Source organism: Polistes dominula, unplaced genomic scaffold (genome assembly GCF_049000335.1).
Source record: "Polistes dominula isolate Pdom_NZ unplaced genomic scaffold, Pdom_raw_medaka contig_26, whole genome shotgun sequence".
Classification (NCBI taxonomy): domain Eukaryota; kingdom Metazoa; phylum Arthropoda; class Insecta; order Hymenoptera; family Vespidae; genus Polistes; species Polistes dominula.
Genome location: NW_028300939.1, coordinates 228,796 through 242,947, shown reverse-complemented (window position 1 = coordinate 242,947; position 14,152 = coordinate 228,796). Strand labels below are relative to the sequence as shown.

Below are 14,152 nucleotides of genomic sequence, written 5' to 3'. Positions count from 1 at the left end.
AACACAAATTTATAACATATCAAAATTGTTTTCTATTTAATATATGTTAAATTGTGAGATAGTAGAAACCTGCTTTAAAAAATAAAATATGCATTATAACAAAAATAATTTTATCCTGAAATTAAATAAAATAAATATTACAATAAAAGATTTCTTGTTTTATCGGTGTAATGCCTGTAACATTATAAAAGTTATTAAAAAACATTATAAGGTAATTAGTTTCTGGAGATGAAATGGATAGAAGGAGCCAAGGAAAGGAATAAAAATATGTTCATTGGAAAATTACAGAAACTAATTACAATTATAATGTTTATGGTAAGCGGTCTTTGGCTGGATTTTATTTGCAATGAAATGTAAAACATATCAAAATATGTTAAACATTACATGGAAAGTAAAATACCATTGCCCAGGTCTAACCACGAGGAGGTAACCGCTTCTGAAGACCCAAGAGGGATGTGCATCCTAAAGATGCTCACATCCGAATATAATTCAAAGGAATGAATCTAACTCTTAGGCCCCACCATAAGAGTACCATTCAAAAAACCGTTAAAATTATTATCGAAAATACCAGAGAAAAATTTCAATATTAAAAAATACAAAATGAAAGACAAGGAGAGTAAGTTGAAAAGAAATTCAATAAAATCATCGATGATACTTAAAACTAACACACCCTAGAATAACTTCAACTTATAGAAATACAATCTATATACATTTATATACATAATTTTCAATCTCCATAAAATAAAGTATAATAATTAAAAAGAGTATACAAATTATGAGTTGTTCCATGGAACCTATAAATAAAGAAAATACATGAAAAATAATGATGTTCGTACATGTGCGATGCTACAAAGAGAATTATATAAAGATACGAATTTTCATTTTATTTATACAAATAATTATTTTATACTATCTTACATTACCAAGTCCACTTCTTGTTCCTTTTTGGTCCTCCTTTGGTCCACCTGTGGTCGTTTCCTTACCATAGTCCAATCTGCAACAGAAAACAAAGGGATAAAAAAGAGTTAAAACATAAAAGGGATAGGAAAACAGGGGGGATGGGTATAACTTTTAAAGCGGAACTTTTCACGATTTTTTTTTAAAGTGGTTTCCCCCCGATTGGACTAGTCCACTGACTCTAAATTTAGGAGAAACCTACACTAAATGTTCAGTCCAACACCGTATACTATTGCGAACTTACAGAAATGAATCCTTGGGTCCGTCTAACAATTAGCGGAAGATGCCTTCCCTTACAATGAAGCTTCAGTTTCCCATGCTAAATGCATATCTATCAATGCATATCAAAAAGCCAAAAAAGAAAAAAAGAAAAAAAAAGGACGGTAGTTCCAGTTTAAAAGTTAAATGAACATGATTCTATCCTTGGGAGTAAGATAGAATCATGGCTCGCGTGGGCAGGGTCGCATCCCTGAAGTAAATTCTTTATTGTAAATGGTACCACCCTTTACGAACAAAAAATTTACCCGCTACCCATTAAACCGCTTCTGAAACAGAAATTTTAATGAATATTAATACAATTTTATTTGCAATGTAATTAATTGGAGTATTTTATATTACCTTCCAGTCCAGGAACGCAATCAAGTTGAAGACAACCATCTGATAAACTGAAAAAATAAATTCAAAATAAAATGATTTTCTATTCAAAGTACGTTAATGTGTATGTAACGTTTAAACCAATGTATATGCGTTGAAATAATCTGAAATACAATTAGCGTGTATTAGAATAATGAAATAATTGTTAAACAATCGATAGAAGTATCGATTATTATTTAAAAGTACGGAATATATTTTCGGAGTACCTTCCTCTTCGAAATGCACTAATAGACTGAGCTGTTGTTCTCTAAAACAAAACATTGATTAGAAAGTTGTTTATGATTTTTCTTATGTTGATTATTTCTGCAACGGTAATAATAATTCTAATAATGACAATTCAAGATTATAACGTTCAGATTTAAACATTATTTTTATTCTAATGTGATTAATTTATTGTTCATGCGCAGTGATGACTTCGAGTGTTTAATTGTCCTGTAATATAATTACAATATATAAGAATATTATATTAATTGTTAATTAATCGATAGAAGTGTCGATTATTGTTTAAAAGTACGAGATAAATTATTGGAGTACCTTCTTCTTCGAAATGCACTAATAGACTGAGCTGTTGTTCTCTAAAACAAAACATTGATTAGAAAGTTGTTTATGATTTTTCTTATGTTGATTATTTCTGCAACGGTAATAATAATTCTAATAATGACAATTCAAGATTATAACGTTCAGATTTAAACATTATTTTTATTCTAATGTGATTAATTTATTGTTCATGCGCAGTGATGACTTCGAGTGTTTAATTGTCCTGTAATATAATTACAATATATAAGAATATTATATTAATTGTTAATTAATCGATAGAAGTGTCGATTATTGTTTAAAAGTACGAGATAAATTATTGGAGTACCTTCTTCTTCGAAATGCACTAATAGACTGAGCTGTTGTTCTCTAAAACAAAACATTGATTAGAAAGTTGTTTATGATTTTTCTTATGTTGATTATTTCTGCAACGGTAATTAAAATTCTAATAAAGAAAATTCAATATTATAACGTACAGATTTTATTATTTTATCTATTCTAACGTAATTATTTTATTGTTCCTGCGCAGTGATGACTTCCAGTGTTTAATTGTCCTGTAATATAAGTACAGTGTATAAGAATATTATATTAATTGTTAATTAATCGATAGAAGTATTAATTATTGTTTAAAAGTACGAGATATATTATTGGAGTACCTTCCTCTTCGAAATTCACTTGCAGACTGACCCATTGTTCTCTAAAACAAAACATTAATTAGAAAGTTGTTTATGATTTTTCTTATGTTGATTATTTCTGCAACGGTAATAATAATTCTAATAATGACAATTCAAGATTATAACGTTCAGATTTAAACATTATTTTTATTCTAATGTGATTAATTTATTGTTCATGCGCAGTGATGACTTCGAGTGTTTAATTGTCCTGTAATATAATTACAATATATAAGAATATTATATTAATTGTTAATTAATCGATAGAAGTGTCGATTATTGTTTAAAAGTACGAGATAAATTATTGGAGTACCTTCTTCTTCGAAATGCACTAATAGACTGAGCTGTTGTTCTCTAAAACAAAACATTGATTAGAAAGTTGTTTATGATTTTTCTTATGTTGATTATTTCTGCAACGGTAATTAAAATTCTAATAAAGAAAATTCAATATTATAACGTACAGATTTTATTATTTTATCTATTCTAACGTAATTATTTTATTGTTCCTGCGCAGTGATAACTTCGAGTGTTTAATTGTCCTGTAATATAAGTACAGTGTATAAGAATATTATATTAATTATTAATTAATCGATAGAAGTATTAATTATTGTTTAAAAGTACGAGATATATTATTGGAGTACCTTCCTCTTCGAAATTCACTTGCAGACTGAGCCATTGTTCTCTAAAACAAAACATTAATTAGAAAGTTGTTTATGATTTTTCTTATGTGGATTATTTCTGTAACGATAATAATAATTCTAATAATAAAAATTTAATATTATAACGTACAGATTTTATTATTTTATCTATTCTTACGTAATTATTTTATTGTTCCTGCGCAGTGATGACTTCGAGTGTTTAATTGTCCTGTAATATAAGTACAGTGTATTAGAGTATTAAAACAATTGTTAATTAATCGATGGAAGTGTCGATTATTGTTTAAAAGTACGAGATATATTATTGGAGTACCTTCCTCTTCGAAATGCACTAATAGACTGAGCTGTTGTTCTCTAAAACAAAACATTGATTAGAAAGTTGTTTATATGACTTCATATATGTTGATCATGTGTGCAACGGTAATTAAAATTCTAATAAAGAAAATTCAATATTATAACGTTCAAATTTTATTATTTTATTCATTCTAACGTAATTAATTTATTGTTCATGCGCAGTGATGACTTCGAGTGTTTAATTATGCTGTAATATAAGTAGAGTGTATTAGAGTATTAATATAATTGTTAAACAATCGATAGAAGTATCGATTATTGTTTAAAAGTACGAGATATATTATTGGAGTACCTTCCTCTTCGAAATGCACTAATAGACTGAGCTGTTGTTCTCTAAAACAAAACATTGATTAGAAAGTTGTTTATATGACTTCATATATGTTGATCATGTGTGCAACGGTAATTAAAATTCTAATAAAGAAAATTCAATATTATAACGTACAGATTTTATTATTTTATCTATTCTAACGTAATTATTTTATTGTTCCTGCGCAGTGATGACTTCGAGTGTTTAATTGTCCTGTAATATAAGTACAGTGTATAAGAATATTATATTAATTGTTAATTAATCGATAGAAGTATTAATTATTGTTTAAAAGTACGAGATATATTATTGGAGTACCTTCCTCTTCGAAATTCACTTGCAGACTGACCCATTGTTCTCTAAAACAAAACATTAATTAGAAAGTTGTTTATGATTTTTCTTATGTTGATTATTTCTGCAACGGTAATAATTATTCTAATAATGAAAATTCAAGATTAAAACGTTCGGATTTAAACATTATTTTTATTCTAATGTGATTAATCTATTGTTCATGCGCAGTGATGACTTCGAGTGTTTAATTATGCTGTAATATAAGTAGAGTGTATTAGAGTATTAATATAATTGTTAAACAATCGATAGAAGTATCGATTATTATTTAAAAGTACGGAATATATTTTCGGAGTACCTTCCTCTTCGAAATGCACTAATAGACTGAGCTGTTGTTCTCTAAAACAAAACATTGATTAGAAAGTTGTTTATATGACTTCATATATGTTGATCATGTGTGCAACGGTAATTAAAATTCTAATAAAGAAAATTCAATATTATAACGTACAGATTTTATTATTTTATCTATTCTAACGTAATTATTTTATTGTTCCTGCGCAGTGATGACTTCGAGTGTTTAATTATGCTGTAATATAAGTAGAGTGTATTAGAGTATTAATATAATTGTTAAAAAATCGATAGAAGTATCGATTATTATTTAAAAGTACGGAATATATTTTCGGAGTACCTTCCTCTTCGAAATGCACTAATAGACTGAGCTGTTGTTCTCTAAAACAAAACATTGATTAGAAAGTTGTTTATGATTTTTCTTATGTGGATTATTTCTGTAACGATAATAATAATTCTAATAATAAAAATTTAATATTATTACGTACAGATTTTATTATTTTATCTATTCTTACGTAATTATTTTATTGTTCCTGCACAGTGATGACTTCGAGTGTTTAATTGTCCTGTAATATAAGTACAGTGTATAAGAATATTATATTAATTATTAATTAATCGATAGAAGTATTAATTATTGTTTAAAAGTACGAGATATATTATTGGAGTACCTTCCTCTTCGAAATTCACTTGCAGACTGACCCATTGTTCTCTAAAACAAAACATTAATTAGAAAGTTGTTTATGATTTTTCTTATGTGGATTATTTCTGTAACGATAATAATAATTCTAATAATAAAAATTTAATATTATAACGTACAGATTTTATTATTTTATCTATTCTTACGTAATTATTTTATTGTTCCTGCGCAGTGATGACTTCGAGTGTTTAATTGTCCTGTAATATAAGTACAGTGTATTAGAGTATGAAAATAATTGTTAATTAATCGATAGAAGTGTCGATTATTGTTTAACAGTACGAGATAAATTATTGGAGTACCTTCCTCTTCGAAATGCACTAATAGACTGAGCTGTTGTTCTCTAAAACAAAACATTGATTAGAAAGTTGTTTATATGACTTCATATATGTTGATCATGTGTGCAACGGTAATTAAAATTCTAATAAAGAAAATTCAATATTATAACGTTCAAATTTTATTATTTTATTCATTCTAACGTAATTAATTTATTGTTCATGCGCAGTGATGACTTCGAGTGTTTAATTATGCTGTAATATAAGTAGAGTGTATTAGAGTATTAATATAATTGTTAAACAATCGATAGAAGTATCGATTATTGTTTAAAAGTACGAGATATATTATTGGAGTACCTTCCTCTTCGAAATGCACTAATAGACTGAGCTGTTGTTCTCTAAAACAAAACATTGATTAGAAAGTTGTTTATATGACTTCATATATGTTGATCATGTGTGCAACGGTAATTAAAATTCTAATAAAGAAAATTCAATATTATAACGTACAGATTTTATTATTTTATCTATTCTAACGTAATTATTTTATTGTTCCTGCGCAGTGATGACTTCGAGTGTTTAATTGTCCTGTAATATAAGTACAGTGTATAAGAATATTATATTAATTGTTAATTAATCGATAGAAGTATTAATTATTGTTTAAAAGTACGAGATATATTATTGGAGTACCTTCCTCTTCGAAATTCACTTGCAGACTGACCCATTGTTCTCTAAAACAAAACATTAATTAGAAAGTTGTTTATGATTTTTCTTATGTTGATTATTTCTGCAACGGTAATAATTATTCTAATAATGAAAATTCAAGATTAAAACGTTCGGATTTAAACATTATTTTTATTCTAATGTGATTAATCTATTGTTCATGCGCAGTGATGACTTCGAGTGTTTAATTATGCTGTAATATAAGTAGAGTGTATTAGAGTATTAATATAATTGTTAAACAATCGATAGAAGTATCGATTATTATTTAAAAGTACGGAATATATTTTCGGAGTACCTTCCTCTTCGAAATGCACTAATAGACTGAGCTGTTGTTCTCTAAAACAAAACATTGATTAGAAAGTTGTTTATATGACTTCATATATGTTGATCATGTGTGCAACGGTAATTAAAATTCTAATAAAGAAAATTCAATATTATAACGTACAGATTTTATTATTTTATCTATTCTAACGTAATTATTTTATTGTTCCTGCGCAGTGATGACTTCGAGTGTTTAATTATGCTGTAATATAAGTAGAGTGTATTAGAGTATTAATATAATTGTTAAAAAATCGATAGAAGTATCGATTATTATTTAAAAGTACGGAATATATTTTCGGAGTACCTTCCTCTTCGAAATGCACTAATAGACTGAGCTGTTGTTCTCTAAAACAAAACATTGATTAGAAAGTTGTTTATGATTTTTCTTATGTGGATTATTTCTGTAACGATAATAATAATTCTAATAATAAAAATTTAATATTATTACGTACAGATTTTATTATTTTATCTATTCTTACGTAATTATTTTATTGTTCCTGCACAGTGATGACTTCGAGTGTTTAATTGTCCTGTAATATAAGTACAGTGTATAAGAATATTATATTAATTATTAATTAATCGATAGAAGTATTAATTATTGTTTAAAAGTACGAGATATATTATTGGAGTACCTTCCTCTTCGAAATTCACTTGCAGACTGACCCATTGTTCTCTAAAACAAAACATTAATTAGAAAGTTGTTTATGATTTTTCTTATGTGGATTATTTCTGTAACGATAATAATAATTCTAATAATAAAAATTTAATATTATAACGTACAGATTTTATTATTTTATCTATTCTTACGTAATTATTTTATTGTTCCTGCGCAGTGATGACTTCGAGTGTTTAATTGTCCTGTAATATAAGTACAGTGTATTAGAGTATGAAAATAATTGTTAATTAATCGATAGAAGTGTCGATTATTGTTTAACAGTACGAGATAAATTATTGGAGTACCTTCCTCTTCGAAATGCACTAATAGACTGAGCTGTTGTTCTCTAAAACAAAACATTGATTAGAAAGTTGTTTATGATTTTTCTTATGTGGATTATTTCTGTAACGATAATAATAATTCTTATAATGAAAATTTAATATTATAACGTTCAAATTTTATTATTTTATTCATTCTAATGTAATTATTTTATTGTTCATGAGCAGTGATGACTTCGAGTGTTAAATTATTTGTAATATAAGTAGAGTGTATTAGAATATTAAAATAATTGTTAATTAATCGATAGAAGTATTAATAATTGTTTAAAAGTGTGAAATATATTTTCGGAGTTCCTTCCTCTTCGAAATTTATTTATAGACTGAGCCGTTCATTAGAATGATAAAATAATTGTTAAATAATTAATATAAGTGCATATTGTTATCTAATAACTTATTACATATGATCTATGTACCTTTCCCTTCAAGATTCACCTTTTAACTGAGACATTATCCTCTATAAAAATGCTTTTATTCAATGTTGGTTATGTTGTTTTCCAAATGTTGCCCATGTATGTAACAAAATAAAACATTCCAATTAAACAGAGATTAACATTATAACTCTCTTCATGTTATTACTATTTTTATTAAATACACATGTAACTTGTAATCATTATAAAAATAATGAATACAATAAAAAGAATGCATACTATAAACATTATCTCATTGCTCACGAGAAAAAAATCATGTATAAAAGAAACTTTGTCAAAGAAATTTGCAAAACAATTGACAATCTATCGCTTGCCAACAATAGAAAAGTCCCTATAATTTGTTTCTTCAACGTAAAAACTCGCCTTTATGATAAAGATTTAATTTTATACGTGTGGCAAGCGATAGATTGTCAATTGTTTTACAAATTTCTTTGACAAGGTTTCTTTTCTTCATGATTATTTTCTCGACTACCGTAAGATAATGTTTTTATTCTGCATTCTTATTATTCTATTCATTATTTTTGTAATGTTTACAATTACAGTGTGTAAAGTATTGTGAAGAGTGAAAAGAGTGTAAAAATAAGAGAATTAAAATCTGAAATTCTGTTTATTTCGAATGTTATTTGCGTTGCATACATGGACAAATTTGGAAAATAACCTAAACAACATTAAAATAAAAGTATTTTTATAGAGGATAATGTCTCAGTAAAAAGGTGAATCTGGAGGAGAAAGGTACATAGATCATATGTAATAAGTTATTAGATAACAAAATGCACTTATATTAATTATTTAACAATTATTTTATTATTCTAATATTCTCTAATTGCATTTCAGATTGTTTCTATGCATATACATTGGTTTAAACATTTCATATGTTTTAACATACATTAAATAGAAAACAATTTTGATATGTTATAAATTTGTGTTTCTTTTTTCGATTACAAATAAAATGTACACGTTATTTATAATTATTCTAAAAATAATGAATAGAATAAAGAGAATGTAGTATCTTATAGCATAGAAAATCATGTCGAATAATCTTCGTGTGTGAATCGTGTATAGACGTTATTGTAAATATTTTTAAAACAATTATGCATCTGTGAAAGTATTTCAATTGTGAGGATTCTTTATCGTTACAGATTTTGGGAATTTATTCTTTCATATGCTGCATTTCATATTAGACATTTTTCTATCGACAATTCTCTTCTATACGATTGTATTCTTTTATGCAAAACGACAAAGATCTCTTAATGTCTACATTGTCTTTATTCTATTCATTATTTTTAGAATATTTATAAGTATTGTGTACATTTATTAGAAAAATAAAAATGATTTTTAATTTATTTAATAAATAAATTATCATATGTAGTTTGACCAGCGTGGTCATGAGGAAGGTCAGATTCTGTCCGTGTAAGAAGCCGTGATGACCCTTTTCTTGTTCAAAAAAATGAATTAGCCAATCACAGCCAAGCTTTCGTCCGAATTCTTCAGTTTCATGGCGTCTTTCGTGGAGAACACATCGGAGTGTCATCGTCCCGTTAAGATCAGGTAATTAAAAGATATTTTGTAAAGTTTACATCTTCCTATTATAATATATAAAGGATGTAAGGATCAATTTTGATTTTTTGAGTATATTTTGACAATTTTTATGCTTCTATATCGTATTATTAATCATTCAAAATTTTTCTTTAATATAGGTGGAAGGAAGACATACTGCGCATCATTTTCGCGCATGCAGTATTTTCGCGCCAGTCTTACGCGCCTGCTTTATGCACTGCAATATGGCGAATCTTTCGAATTTTTTAACCTGCGATCTGTATACTTGTTGCAGCGGATTTGGTTATCCCGTTAATTTCAGGTAATTGTTTCAATTAATATTTTAATGTACACCTTCCTGTTATATATTAAATGATATATAACGAATGTTATATATCAAATGCATATTACATGCATAATTTTTATACGTGAGTTTTTTCATATTTTACTTTTTTTTTAGCTTTCTGAGCATGGGGAGAGTTGCAACACGAATTCACTAACCTTTCAATCTTGTGGCAACTTTTTTTATCTACTCCATATACGGCGAGGTGAGCATTATTTTTTTTAAGTATAAGCATAGAAGCATATAGAAATACTACAGAAAGAGTGAGAGAGAAGGAGTGTGTGAGAGAGAGGAAGAATAAGAAAACAATACACTCGACATATAAGCTATTATATAAATGTGTATTTATTTTTGTAGATATTTCTCGAGTCGACGACAAAACGTAAACAGCCGAAAACATAGGTGTAATAGCCGAGAGTTCGACATTCCGAAGATCTCCTCTACCAAGGTTACGTAGCAACGTATCTCGTATTCGTCTTCTATCCTTCGACGAGACAACATAAACGAAAAAGAGACGTATTAAATTATTTAATAATTTTATTTCTAACGTTATCATTTTGATTTTAATAGTTTAAAAAGTTTTTCATTGCATAGAATGGTATTAAAACTGGTTTATTTTTTAGGTTACTCTTTATTGAGTTTGCTGATACAATTACTGTTTTATTTAGACAACTTTAAAGATTTTTAATTAATATTTATACTAACATTACATTTTTGGTATACTTTGATACAAAATTTTTATACTTTGTATTTACCATAGAATATTTAATCAAAAATATTCAATGGTTTTAATGTGTGCCCTGCCTTCAGAAATGATTTACAGGAAATATTGTAATATAGTCTTTAGTATGTTTCAGCTTTTCAGACTTTTTATTTAATTTTATTTTATACATCGTCATCCTAAGGGTAGGATACCCATCCTGCAGTCATCAACGAAGACTAAAAGTAAGTATATTTTACTATCAAACATTTCTATGATAATTTCAATTGATTTTTATTACAACAATGATATTAATTGTTCTTTTTCTTGTTATGTTTCAGAAAATCATTGCAATCGAGCGCGTAGGCAATGAGGTTCTCGTGTGTTGCATCGTGTTAAAATAAAATATAAAAAAGTCGACAAGTAGATTCAGTGTTGATCGTCGCATGTTAAAGTTTCGTTTGCTCGGTTAAGAAACTCGCAAGTTTCTTTTATTAAGTTTAAACGTGTGTTCATCGTCATCCAAAGGGTAGGAGACCCATCGTGCATTCATCAATGAAGAAAAAACGTAAGTCAATTTTTATATTAAACATTTTCTCAATAATTATAATAATTTTTATATAACAACGATTTATATTATTTTGTTTTTATTTGTGTTTCAGATCATCGTTGGAATGGTATTCACATTTTATTAATTAAATTCATTTAGAAATTCGTTTAACACTAGATTTGTTCACTATTGTTTTGTTCATTATTTTTTTAAAAATTTACAAACATTGTTTAAATGAAAAAGTGGGTAGAGAAGAGGAATTAATATTTATGTATATTTCATTACAGCAATTAAAATTACCATAAAATTTAAAAAAATATTCTACTGTAAAGTTAAATAAATTTAAATTTTCTCAAATTACAATTAATTTAAAATATTTCTATTTTATATATATGTAACAAAAAAGTTTGAAATGAATCAAATTTGTTCAGTCTATAAATCTAGTGTTAATTGAATTAATTGCATTTATTATTATATATGTTTTATAGTCATTATTTGTGCATTGTCATCATTATCCTAAGGATAGGAGACCCATTGTGCATTCATCAATAAAGATTTAAAGTGAGTATATTTTTGTATTAAATAATTCCTTAAAAATTTTAATGATTATCTGTAATAGTAATGATATTAATAGTATTGTTTTTTATTTCAGTTTCAGATTGCAATAGTGCGCGAAGCAATATGTGCAGTGTTTATGGTGGTATTATCAAACTGCGTGCAATGCAGTCTTTGAATTAGTGCAGTTTAGAATCAGTGATCGGGCGAGTAATAAATTAAAATCAAACGCGAATTAGAGTCAGTGTTGTTCGTCGTGTAATAAAATTTCGGTTTCGCGATAAGAAACTCATCTATAGTTTCTTATTTTCGTTCATACCGCGTTTTTAGATTCACGCGAGGTGCATCACCATGGTGCAATAGAGCTGCATCTCCTTGGAATGCATTGTAAGTATTCATTTTTATTTACATTTTATTCTATTTTATTTTATATGATTTTGGATAATATTCTAGATAACTTATCGTATTGTTTTATTTTATTTTACAGATATAACCATGGATTCTCTTCCTTTGAAAGATGTTGGATGAATTCTTTGATGGATCTTCGATGGATCTTCTTCAATGGCAAATCGAATATCGTCTTCCATGGTCAGACTACAATACTTGCTGCGAAGTAGGAGTGTTTTGGAGCCATCGCAGAACTTCTTAAACCGTGAGTTTTTATTTAAAGTCCCTCCAGTGCTCAATCATGCCGAGGATGAAAGGTCCAAATCGGCACGAGTTACTGGTTGTAATTATTTAAATAAATTATTGACGAGCACATGAGTAATTCCTTTTTAGGAGTTACTCATGAAAATTGTATATTTTATTGTATGTTTTATTATTAGTTCAGGATAGGTTTTCTTGTCTCATCGGTTAAATTCATTTAATTCATAATGCAATTAATAAATGCACTCTCTTTTTTATAACGTTTATAAAAGCATGTAATAAATGTCTTACATGCATTGCTTCGTACATAGTTTATCTAATCGAAATTAATTTTGATATATCAATACTTTGATATTTTAAATAAGTGAGCAAGAAGACAAACTTATTCGCGACGGATAGACTTTGGCAGTTAAGTGGTGGCTCAAAGCCCAGTTCTTTCATTAGAACAGCCAACTTAATGAAAGGAGTCGTCCGAGGTTTGCAAAAAATATCCATCATTATTGTAGAGTCTTTTAATACAACCTTACCTCGAAGCTATAATTGTTTCATATGGGGTAACTTTTTTTTTTCATTCGCTTGTTTAAGTCATTATTCACCAAATGACTTGTAGAGTCCTTAGTCGCTTAGATGAATTTTTATACAAATGTATTTATGTGTTTATGTCTTAATCATATTTTTTAGATCAGGATTTTCAGCTTCTAATATACTAATCTCCCGTTTCTCCCCCCATACTTTCTGCGTTCTCATCTATGTGTGTGCCCAGGTGTTACACGTATGGGTGAGAAACAGTTAGCGTGGGTTTAGTTTTAGTTTTTCCCCTATTGGCGGCTGTTATTGTGCTAGTGATTGCACGATGTACTTTACACCTGTGTGTGCGTATTAGGTAGTGTGTATTGTACATCGTTTCGCGATATTTTTTATTCATTTAATACATTATTAAATACTCAAAGCACTACTTCCTCATATCACGTTTTTGTGTATTCTTATATTTATATTAAATATTTCTAATTTGTTTGATAATCTCGTTTGCATAGTAGAGTTACTGCATTTATTTGTGGAAACTTTGATATACTTGTATATTACTAGTATGCATACATATATACTAGTGTATACTTGTATTTTTGCTTTAGTTTTTTATGCAATAATCATTAGCCTTGGCAGTCGATTACAGCAAAATACGTACGTATACCCATTAGCATATAAGTTTAGAAAACGTGGTTGAACTAGGGTGTCGGAGGTGCCCCGGGGCATGCTCTCTAGTTTAGGCTTTTGCACCCTGGTGGTATGTGTGAGAACCGTGGAGTGAGTGGGTGGGTATGTATGGTTTTTCTTAAAATGGGTAAAAATATGGGTAATAGGCAGGCAGGTAGCATACTTCTTTGAATGAATGTGAAAACTTTAATTTTAAGTAGGTAGGATCCAGGAAAGGCATTAGACTTCTTGCTTCCACTCCGGAGTGGAAATTCCGCCTCCTGGTTTATACAGAATTGTTACAAAATTTGATCATCTCATTCTATATTATGTTTGATTTGTTAATTTATTTTGTAACTATTCTGTGATCTTTATTATGTATCATGATTCAAAGGTATTTGCAACCATTTGAAAAATTTATTTCTACTTCGATTT

At 27.8% G+C, this 14,152-nt stretch overlaps 1 long non-coding RNA gene across 2 annotated transcripts; it reads left to right on the top strand.

The window, feature by feature from the left end:
• The first annotated feature begins 9,662 nt into the window (after window positions 1–9,662).
• Window positions 9,663–13,248, top strand: LOC149032836 (uncharacterized). 2 transcript variants are annotated; one of them, XR_016176197.1, is made up of 5 exons: window positions 9,663–9,742; window positions 9,892–10,052; window positions 10,191–10,278; window positions 10,431–11,018; window positions 11,115–13,248. It is a non-coding gene; the product is annotated as an uncharacterized LOC149032836 (long non-coding RNA). The 2 variants fall into 2 exon arrangements; XR_016176196.1 differs by having other exon boundaries at window positions 10,431–13,248.
• Window positions 13,249–14,152: the final 904 nt, after the last annotated feature.